Genomic DNA, 11,196 nt, shown 5'->3' with positions numbered 1-11,196 from the left:
CCGGATAGCTACAGCTATAGCTGTAAAGCTAGCTTGAGTTCAGCATTTTGATTGCTACCATCATGTCTGAGTATCACACACAGTGTTAGCACCCAAAATGGCAACAGAGTCCAGAGGTGGGGCACCTTCCTGCACCCCACACTGGGGAGTGCTAGAACGATGTATACTCTGAGTTATAACTTGGTGTTTGTTGCATAATTCTTGACTTGAAGATAAGATAAAGGTGCGTCTTGTTTGTTAGTCATAATGGAAAATGATAAACACACTAGTCAAAGGAGCTTGCAAAGAAAAGCGTCTGGACTTCTTTAAGTTGCTTGAAGACGTTTCACCTCTCATCCAAGAAGCTTCTTCAGTCCTAAGGTCAAATGGTGGGGAGTCCCAGATTTAAACCTAGTGGGAGTATCCCCCCACAGAAGGACAAAGGACCCCCTGATGATCCTCTAATCGCCTGACCCGAGGTGTGAAACTGGGTGTGGGTCCCAATCAGCCAGGGTTTCGGATGAGTATCTCCCTCTGCGGGGGGATATAATTAATCGGGAAGAAATAAAAATAAAAGGAAAGAAAAAATCTTGTGTGGATTCTTGTTTTTTAATAAGTGTTAATAGGCAGTTCTTTATACATAAAACATTAGTGTCAACTATATCACCTTTCTTTTTTTCCCTTTGTTCCTGCCTTGGTGTGATGGACCGAGTTGAAAAACAGGAGGAGCCCAGGAGTTATTAGAAAAATATAGTTTCCATTTATTTAACCCCCAAAAATTATATTTACAAGACTAATAAATGTTGAGCTCATAAAAGAGGTCAAAGAAACAAAACTGAACTCAGGCACAGACTGCAACCTTAACAAACCAAATGACTGCCCAAACATACATAATTGACCTAAACATGAAATGACATACAAGGGTATATATAATGGCTGATCAGACCATTGTGACACATGAGGGGTAACAAACAAAACACAATCATAAATCACAAACGATGCAGTACAATCTAGTTTGTTAATAAACTAAACACTAAAGAAGAAAATCAAAAACCCCATTAAACCCTAAACTCAAATATTTAATTAAATACAAATACTTTGTTTTTAAAGTAAAGAAAACACACATTCCCCCCTTCAGCAGGAAGTGGTGGTGTGGTCCAATTATCTTCCTTTGTATTTAATGGTTTCAAACCCTGGCTACCATCTTTTGTCCAGCAACTCCCAGGGATGATGGCAGGTAAGAAATAAAAAGACAAAGGTTAGTCAGAAAGCAAAGAAATGAAGTAGTATGAATACATAAGTAAACTAAATGTGCGCGCTTACAAATAGAACAAATGTATCCAAACCAATCAATAAAGTTATCGGAGACTAAAATGTATTACCATGTTCAAAATGAAGAATGAAAATACAAAAGTTACCGACTTTAGAGTGTGGCCACGGGTTTGGCCATCACACACCCCCCCACTTCTGGATCTTCCATCAGGCAGCGGGAGAGGTAATCAGCAATGGTGTTGTCTTTACCAGGGATATAGTGAACCTTAAACCGGTATGGCTGCATAGCCAGATACCACCTGGTGATTCTCCCATTAGTGTCTTTCATTCTCTCCAGCCACTGCAGGGCTTTGTGGTCAGTTTGAAGGATGAATTCTCTTCCCAGCAAATAATACTTGAAAGAGTCAAGTGCCCATTTAATGGCCAAGGCTTCCTTCTCAACCGTCGCGTAGCGGCTCTCCCTTGGTAGCAGCTTACGGCTGATGTAGGCGACAGGATGTCGATCCTCTGGTGGTCCCTGCAGAAGCACTGCTCCCAAACCCTTTTCAGAAGCATCAGTCTGCAGTGTAAAGTCTTTTGTAAAATCTGGTGAGTGCAGAACGGGGTCCTTACTCAGGGACTGGCGAAGGTCTTTGAAAGCTGCAACGGCTTCAGCTGTCCACCGAATCTTATTGGGACATCTTGAGCCAATCCTGTCCGTCAGTGGAGCTGCTCTAGCTGAGAAGTTGGGAATGAATCTGTTGTAGAACGCAGCCATGCCGAGGAAGGATCGCAGTTGTTTCCTGGTTTGTGGAAGAGGACATGATGCAATTGCATTAATTTTGTCAACCTGTGGTTGACACAGTGGAACCTGTGGTTCCCACTCCTGAAGACCTTCTATGACTCTGTTGTGGCTTCTGCTATCTTTTATGGTGTGGTCCACTGGGGCGGCAGCATCTCTGCTGGGGACAGGAAGAGACTGAACAGGGTGATCCGAAGGGCCAGCTCTGTTCTAGGATGCCCTCTGGACCCAGTGGAGGTGGTGAGTGACAGGAGAACGGCGGCTAAGCTGTCATCCCTGTTGGACAACATCTCCCACCCCATGCAGCAGACTGTGACAGCACTGAGCAGCTCCCTCAGTGGGAGACTGCGGCACCCACGGTGTGGGACAGAGAGATTTCGCAGGTCTTTCCTCCCCACTGCTGTCAGACTCCATAATAAAGACTTTAACTGATCAAGCACACACATCCATACATATGCAATAATACTAACTGCAATAATCCTTTCTGTCATCGTTGTATTTTTACTCAGTTGTATATAGTATTTGTATTTGTATTCTATTTTTATCTTATTGTATATTTATTTTATTTTATTCTACTGTATATAGTATTTTATTTTATTCTATTCTGTACAGTTGTGTACTGTATTTATTCTTATTGTATTCTAATTTTTGCCTCATAACTTTTGCACTGTCCACTTCCTGCTGTGACAAAACAAATTTCCCACGTGTGGGACTAATAAAGGTTATCTTATCTTATCTTATCTTATCTTATCTTATCTTAATTGTCCCACCTCCAACAGTAAACCTGAGGTACTGGACTTCAGTCCTAGCAAGAGCACACTTTGCTGGATTGATGGTAAGCCCTGCGGAACACAGTCGATCCAGCACGATTCTTAGGTGATCCACATGCTCTTCCCAAGTTCCACTGAAAACAACAACATCATCAAGGTACGCACAGGTGAATGCTGAGAGCCCACAGAGTACCTTATCCATTAGCCTTTGAAATGTTGCTGGGGCCCCATGCAGACCAAATGGCAAGACTGTGAACTCGAACAATCCCCACGGAGTACGGAATGCTGTCAACTCTTGAGACTGTTTAGTGAGAGGTACTTGCCAGTATCCCTTGGAGAGATCAATGGTCGTTAGATATTTTGCCTTCCCCAAACGCTCAATGAGATCGTCAATGCGTGGCATCGGGTAAGAGTCAAATTTTGATATGGAATTGAGATACCTGAAGTCGATGCAAAAACGTATCGTGCTATCCTTTTTCGGAGCCAACACAACAGGGTTGCACCACTCGCTTGTTGAAGGTCGGATGATTCCAAGAGACAGCATGAGGTCCACCTCCTCCTTTAACTCCACCAGGAAGCGTTCTGGTATCCTGTAACTCATACGCTTCACAGCTGCATCAGGTTTTAAAACAATGTCATGCTCCACCAGACTCGTGCGACCTGGGTACTTTTGAAATATGTCTGAATTAATCAGAGGTGTTACCTGAGACTGTTGCTCACTGGTGAGATGGCTCAGGTCCAGGACAGAGACTGTTACTGAAGGCAAGTAGTCATTAACTTCTTCCTCCTCATCCACGCTGTGAATAAGCAAACCCTCTGTTTTATTCTCAGTGCGTGGAATCCATTCCTTAAGAAGGTTAACATGGAGCACTCTACTCCCTCGCTGGAGACCTGGTGTAGAAACTTTGTAGGTAGTAGGTCCAAGTTTCTTCTGTACTTCAAAAGGTCCCTGCCACTTTGCCAGCAACTTGCTGTCAGAAGTTGGCAACATTACCAAAACCTTCTGGCCAGGGACAAAACTCCTGTGGCGAGCTTTTTTATCAAACAAAGTCTTTTGTTGCCTCTGAGCAGCTGCCATATGACTCTGAGCCAGTTCACTCATCTGCTGAAGCTTTTCTCTCATATGAATAACATATGAAATAACATTGACCGATTCCTCTTTACCTTGCTCTCCCTCCCATGAGTCCTTTAGCAGGGTCAATGGGCCTCTCACCTCATGGCCATACAGAAGCTCAAATGGGGAGAAGCCAGTGGAGGCTTGAGGAACTTCCCTGTAGGCAAAAAGGAGGTATGGCAGCCACTGGTCCCAATCAGACCCTGTATCATTGACAAACTTTCGGAGCATTTGTTTGAGAGTTTGGTTGAAGCGCTCCGTCAGTCCATCTGTCTGTGGGTGATAAGGGGTTGTCCGCACACTCCTGATGCCTAACAGCTTATAGACCTCTTTCAACAGTGTGGACATAAAATTAGTGCCCTGGTCAGTTAAAATCTCCTGTGGGAATCCAACCCTTGAGAACAGTTGAATCAATGAGGAAGCTACAGTTTTTGCTTTAACAGTTTTTAATGGAAAGACTTCAGGATACCTCGTAGCATAGTCTGTAATGACTAGCATAAAGCGATTTCCAGATTTACTTTTTTCTACAGGACCAACTACGTCCATGCCAAGACGCTGAAATGGTATACCAATGATTGGGAGAGGTTGGAGTGGTGCTTTGGTGGGGACTCTAATCGAAGTCTTCTGACATTGAGGACAACTCCTGCAAAACATAGCAACATCTGAGCGCAAGCCAGGCCAGAAAAAGTATCGCTTGATGCGAGCGGTGGTTTTATGCTTCCCCAGGTGGCCAGCCCAGGGAATGGAGTGCCCCAAAGTAAGCACTGTTTCACGGGCTACTTTAGGGACCACTAACTGTTTAACCTGGCCGTGCTGGTGGTATAAAATGCCATCTTGCAGAATGTACAGCTCTTTATTTATGTCAGATTCAACAGAGTCCTTTTCCTTAGCCCTCAGCAACATGGCAGACAAAGTTGGATCAGCCTGCTGCATTTGTCTAATGTTCGTAGGTACTGAAAAACCTAAAGGCATATCTGGAGCAGCCTGAACTGATGTCTTTCCAACAGTGTGTTGAAATTTTTCACGTCTTCTTTGACTGCGTGGCTTCCGAGACTTCCCGGGATCTGTCTCTAGTTCAGCCTCAAAGAAGGGTAAAGCACTGAGGGTTGTATAATGCTCATCCTGATTTTTAGTTTGAGCCCTTGTTATAGCAACATTGCACTCTTGCACTTCTCTCAACAAATCATAGATGACTGGCAGATCCTCCCCAAGAACTACAGGATAGGGCAGATTATCAGCTACACCAACCTTTAACAGATAGGGTGTCCCCTGCACTTCAATAAACAGATCAGCAGTAGGGTATGGTCTTTCATCACCATGTATACAGCAAACTGATATGGTTTCAGAGGGGCATGTGTAGCCTTTTGACACATATTTCCTGTGTACCAGAGTCTGTGTGCTGCCAGTGTCTATTAAAGCATTAATTTCTTGTCCATTAATCTTAACTGTGGTGATTTTATTTGACTGCTTTCTCTCAGATTTAATATCCACATTCTGGTGAGGCACAAAACACATCTGAGATAATTTGCTTTGATTATTAGGACACATGGGCTTAGTGTGACCTTCCTGTCCACAAAGGTAGCACACTGGTGGCCTTTTACCTGGCTTCGAGGTATTCAGAGGCTGCTTTTCCCTTGTAAAGGGCTTACCCACACCCGTCGCTGACCTCTGAGGATGCTGAGGGGGTTGCGACCGACGTGAATCTCTGGCAGCCTTCCATGCACTGTTGCTCCATGGCTGACTCTTACTTCGGGCAGTTACAAACACATCAGCCAGGATGGCGGCCTCTACAGCAGATTTTGGATTATGCTCCTTAATCCACACCTGAAGCCCAGGACACGGCATTCTTAAAAACTGCTCCAAGATAATAATTTCACCAACTTCTTTTATAGTTCTGTTCTTAGGCTAAATCCATTTCTCATAAAGTTCTTTCAGTCTTGCATACAGTTCCTTGGGACTCTCATCAAAAACTTCAAGACAGCGAAATCTTTGCCTGTATGTTTCTGGGTTTATATCATATTTTTGCAAAATGGCAGCTTTTACCTTCTCATATTGCAGTGAATCGTCCACATCCATATTAACATAGGCACTTCGAGCCTTACCAGTAAGAAGAGGAATGAGGTGAAAAATCCAGTCTGACTCTGGCCAGCGACAAGCAGCTGCAATTCTCTCAAAAGTGGTCAGAAAAGGGCGTCGGGGGGTTCCCCGGAGGCATCTTCCTTGGGGGGCTCAACCCGGGGTAGCGGTCATGTCCGGTTGGGGGCTCTGTTGGCTCTCAGGTGACTGTTTCCTCGCTGCTGCGTGCAGCGGGGCTAGGGGAGGGTCTGTGCTGACGGACGTGGGTTACTGACCTGGTAGCCTGGCTGCCCCTGGGTGGGTCCGGGATGGGCGTGAGGTTCTGGGGGCACTCCATCTCTGGGCTGGGGCCCGGGCCGGGCCTCGGGGGCTTGGATCCTGGTTGGTGTGTTGCCGGGGTTGTGGGCGGGTGGGTGCATGGGGGCCCGGCCCTGGAGCGGGGTGCCGCCGGTGCGTCGAACCACCTGGGGGGCTCTTCAACTGGTGGGGGAGATTGTCACATCTTGCAGGAGCTTTCCTCTCTTCAGGAACTCTCTCTGCAGGAGGGGGAGATACAGGAGAGGTGGAGGAAGATCTCAGCCTGGGCGTTTACTGTCTTATGTAGTCTGGAAGATGAGTGGATGGTGGGGTGGGTGCAGTTTTCTCTGTGGTGGGTTTGGGTGGACTGTCCCGGGCTCTGTGGGGCCGGGAGGCGCTGCTGCACTGGGCCCCGGTCTGGATGGGCCTGGGCCCCCTTTCCCTGGCGGGTCGCGGAGTATGGGGGTGCCTACTGGGGTCAGCGGGGGAGCTGGCCCCAGGGAGGGGTTACCTGCCCCTCCCTTCCTTCCCTCCCCATCTCCAGCTGCCTCTCTCTTCCCGCTCCACCACAACCACCCACACATGCAGGGCCTTGGAGTAGGGGTATGTCACCAGGGTGCAGAGGAGGCTACCCCCCCCCCCCCCCCCCCCCCCCCCCCTGTCCCCTTCTGGCTGCCTCTGCCTCAATTTTATCCCACAACTTAGACATTCACCTTATTCACACTCTCATTACACATACATATAGGATCTTGGGGGTGGGCACAATCACGGAGTCCAAATTACCATCAGGGTGTACACCTCACCCCTGGCGTCGTTGCCCACCTCTCAATTTTAAATACACTTAGACATTGAGGGCTATCAGGAGGGACTATGCGCTTACCTGCTGCTCTCTGGCAGGTAGCTCCATGCCCTCCTGGGTTTTAATTGCACCTTAGAACACACATGCATCAACACTACAATGAGCGGGTGGAGGGAGGTTTGGAGTCTTCTCTCACCCCCATTCTCTGCGGCCTGCTGGAGCGGGAGGGCTAGGAGGTGGAGTTGGCCGTCCGACTGCGGTCTGGAGTGTGGGGCCTCCCTGCTGCTACGGAGTCGGGGTGGTCTGCCTCTCCCCACCGCAGGGAAAAGGGTAACACCACCTGGGTCTGGGTGCAGTTCCCCCCTCCAGGAGCAAGGGTACCTAGACCCGGTTTGTAGAGTACGCTTGGGGAGTGTGATCGTGTGTACAGCGTCTCTTTATGTCTGTCTCCACGTTGGTTGAGTGTGGAGTGAGTGCATATGAGAGCATGAGGGGGGGAATGGATGTTTGTGTCTGTGTGTGCCTGTATGTCTGTGTCTATATGTCAGGTTGGGTATCAGACGCCACCTCTCTGGGGACACCTCAGGCCCTCCAAGGTTTGGAGGCCTATCTCCACCTACCACCACTTCCCCTGCCGGTGGCGGACTCCCTCAGGTGTCGGTGCGTTGGTGGTTCTTTGTGTCTGGGGGTGGGCGTCCAGGTACACACCGGCTCACTCCTTGGCGGCCGCTTATCGGGGCCTGGAGCCTGGGGCTCGCTCGGGCCCCTTCGGGGGTGGGGTGCCCCCGGCCTCTCGGCCTGGGGCTCGGTCACTCAGGCACAGCTGGCGGCCGGCGGAGCTCACGGGCGCGTCACTGCAACTCCCCCTGGCTTCTGCTCCGCGGCTGCTGAGTGAACCCTCATCTGGGACTCTCCTCAGCTCTTACTGGAACAGTGGCGCGGCTGCCCCTCTGTTGGTCTTCCATGGTTTCTTGTGTTCTGGGGGCCTCTGGATGTCTGGAGTTTTGATCTCCTCCATACCTGCTTCACACCCTGGAGGACGGGGCTGTGGCCCCCCCACACTCCCTAGCAGATCGTTACATGGAGAAACCTTTGGAATACAAGTGCGCTGATCCACACAGGTATGCACACGGGTGTTCACTGCTCGTAGACCCAAATTACACCTTTCTTGGCTGCTACTTCGAAGCACATCTGTCCTGCGTGCTGCACAACAACATTGAATATTTAGTATTTACTGCTGTTTACACTTAGCTAGATTAATGCGATGGTGTTGTGTTTAGTATGTTGCTTTGTTTTTTGTTTTTTTTGTCTTTTTTTGCTTGTTTTCTATTCTTCTCTCAACAGGTGATCCAGGAGATTTTTATTTTTTTTCTCCCCCCCTTTCTCACTGTCCATCTCCCCTTCTGTTTTTCCTTTCCTTCCTCTTTCTTTCTCCCTTTCCTATCTCTCACTCATGTCTGTCCCGTCTGTAACATCTGAAAATAAAATATAATAAATAATAAAAACAAAGATCGACCAAATGGACCAATACGGCAATGCCACGATGATCCATTTGGCAAAGTAAATCCATTGGGTATCCTTGTTGGTCTTCAGACAACAATTCTGATGGCTAAAGAACCAAATGGGACAGGCGGAAAAAAAAAAAAAAAAAAAAAAAAAAAGTGGTCAGAAAATGTTCAACATCATCTTCAACAGTTAGTTTCTCCAGTTTAGGATGATGAATATGCACGGACTGACCTGTTAATATGGAGGCTGAGCCAGAACCCTCATGCTGAGATGTTGCTTGTGTCTGATAATCAGCTGGAGTTTCAACAGACTCTGGATTAGTTGATGTGGGCTCTGGAAGTGGGGTGGTTCTGGCCTGCACTTCCATTTGCAAAAGCCGAAACTGGTGTTGCAAACTCTTAAAACGCTGTTCTTGCAGTATAGCATCCTCTCTCTGCTTTTTATCTCGAACTTCCTGTTGTCCCATGAAAGCCTGGAGAATCCCAGCAATATCAAGCAGAGTTGGCTCCCTGGTATCCTCTCCTTCAGTGTCTCCAGCCACAACTGAAATTCCTTCTTCCATCTCCTTCTCCCTCTCTGGCAAGGCCTCTTTGGCCTCCATTTTATTTCCTCTCTTTGGGCGCACAGCATTCTGCATGGCTCAAAAAGTTTGTCAGGGGAGAAAAAAGGGCAGAAAAGTGCAAAAAAAATCCTGTCTCCTCAACTGAAGGATCCCACTCCTGACACCACATGTGATGGACCGAGTTGAAAAACAGGAGGAGCCCAGGAGTTATTAGAAAAATATAGTTTCCATTTATTTAACCCCCAAAAATTATATTTACAAGACTAATAAATGTTGAGCTCATAAAAGAGGTCAAAGAAACAAAACTGAACTCAGGCACAGACTGCAACCTTAACAAACCAAATAACTGCCCAAACATACATAATTGACCTAAACATGAAATGACATACAAGGGTATATATAATGGCTGATCAGACCATTGTGACACATGAGGGGTAACAAACAAAACACAATCATAAATCACAAACGATGCAGTACAATCTAGTTTGTTAATAAACTAAACACTAAAGAAGAAAATCAAAAACCCCATTAAACCCTAAACTCAAATATTTAATTAAATACAAATACTTTGTTTTTAAAGTAAAGAAAACACACATTCCCCCCTTCAGCAGGAAGTGGTGGTGTGGTCCAATTATCTTCCTTTGTATTTAATGGTTTCAAACCCTGGCTACCATCTTTTGTCCAGCAACTCCCAGGGATGATGGCAGGTAAGAAATAAAAAGACAAAGGTTAGTCAGAAAGCAAAGAAATGAAGTAGTATGAATACATAAGTAAACTAAATGTGCGCGCTTACAAATAGAACAAATGTATCCAAACCAATCAATAAAGTTATCGGAGACTAAAATGTATTACCATGTTCAAAATGAAGAATGAAAATACAAAAGTTACCGACTTTAGAGTGTGGCCACGGGTTTGGCCATCACACTTGGGAACTACAGATGTGAGTTGCTAAATCAAATACAAAGCATTATTCCTTCTATGTGAGTAATGTTGTTTGTACATGGTCCCAGTGAACAATAACAATAACAGATAAAGGTAAGTGTTTGTTGGAATGTTAGGCTGCGTCCACACGTACGCGGGTATTTTTGAAAACTGTTTTCTTTTTTTTTAAAAATCCCCTCCACATAAATGCTAAAAATGAAATTTTGGCCATTCAGAGGTCTAGAAGCCTGGGAGGGAAAGACTAAAGATTGTTTTGTACCCTCACAAAACCTTAAGTACTTCTGAAAAGTTTTTGTTGTCCTGGTTTTTGTGTTCCTTTTTTTTTTCTGCCTGTCCCGTTTGGATCTTTAGCCATCAGAATTGTTGTCTGAAGGCCAAGAAAGACGCCAAGCAGATTTACTTTACCAATTGGATCATCATGGCCTTGCCATATTGGTCCATTTGATTGACCTTTATTACAATTATGTATTTATTTGATTTGATTTTTGGGACAGACATGACTGGGGGATAGGGCAGGGAGAAAGAATGAAAGAAAGAGAGGGAGAGAAAGAAAAAGAGGGGAGAAGAGATGGTGAGAAAGGGGGAAGAAAAAAAAAAGAAAAAACCAAACCAAAACACCTGGATGGGGATAAGAAAAAACAGAAGAGAAAACAAACAAAAAAGAGCAACATAATAAAAACAACACAATCACAATAAACTATCTAACAGTAGATAACAGTCGATACTAAGTATTACATGTTATTGTACAGTACGCAAGATCGACAGCACACAATGTGCTTTGAGGTAGCAGCCAAGAAAGGTGTAGTTTGTGTCTGTGTACACCTGTGTGTACACCTGTGTGGATCAGCACACTTGTATTCAAAAGGTTTCTCCATGTAATGATCTGCTAGGGAGTGTGGGGAGCCATAGCCCCGTCCCCCAGGGCATGAAGCAGGTATGGAGGAGATCCAGGCCTCAGCCATTCAGAGGACCCAGAATACGAGGACCCAAGGAGGACCACCAGGGGGGCAACTGTGCCATCCTCCTGGGAAGAGCTGAGGAGAGCCCCAAACGAGAGGTCACCCAGCAGCCAAGGAGCAGAGGCCAGAGGGCGTTGCA

The sequence above is a fragment of the Rhamphochromis sp. 'chilingali' genome, assembly GCF_963969265.1.
Source record: "Rhamphochromis sp. 'chilingali' genome assembly, chromosome: 5".
NCBI classification, from domain to species: Eukaryota; Metazoa; Chordata; class Actinopteri; order Cichliformes; family Cichlidae; genus Rhamphochromis; species Rhamphochromis sp. 'chilingali'.
Note: the sequence above shows the minus strand (reverse complement) of the source record.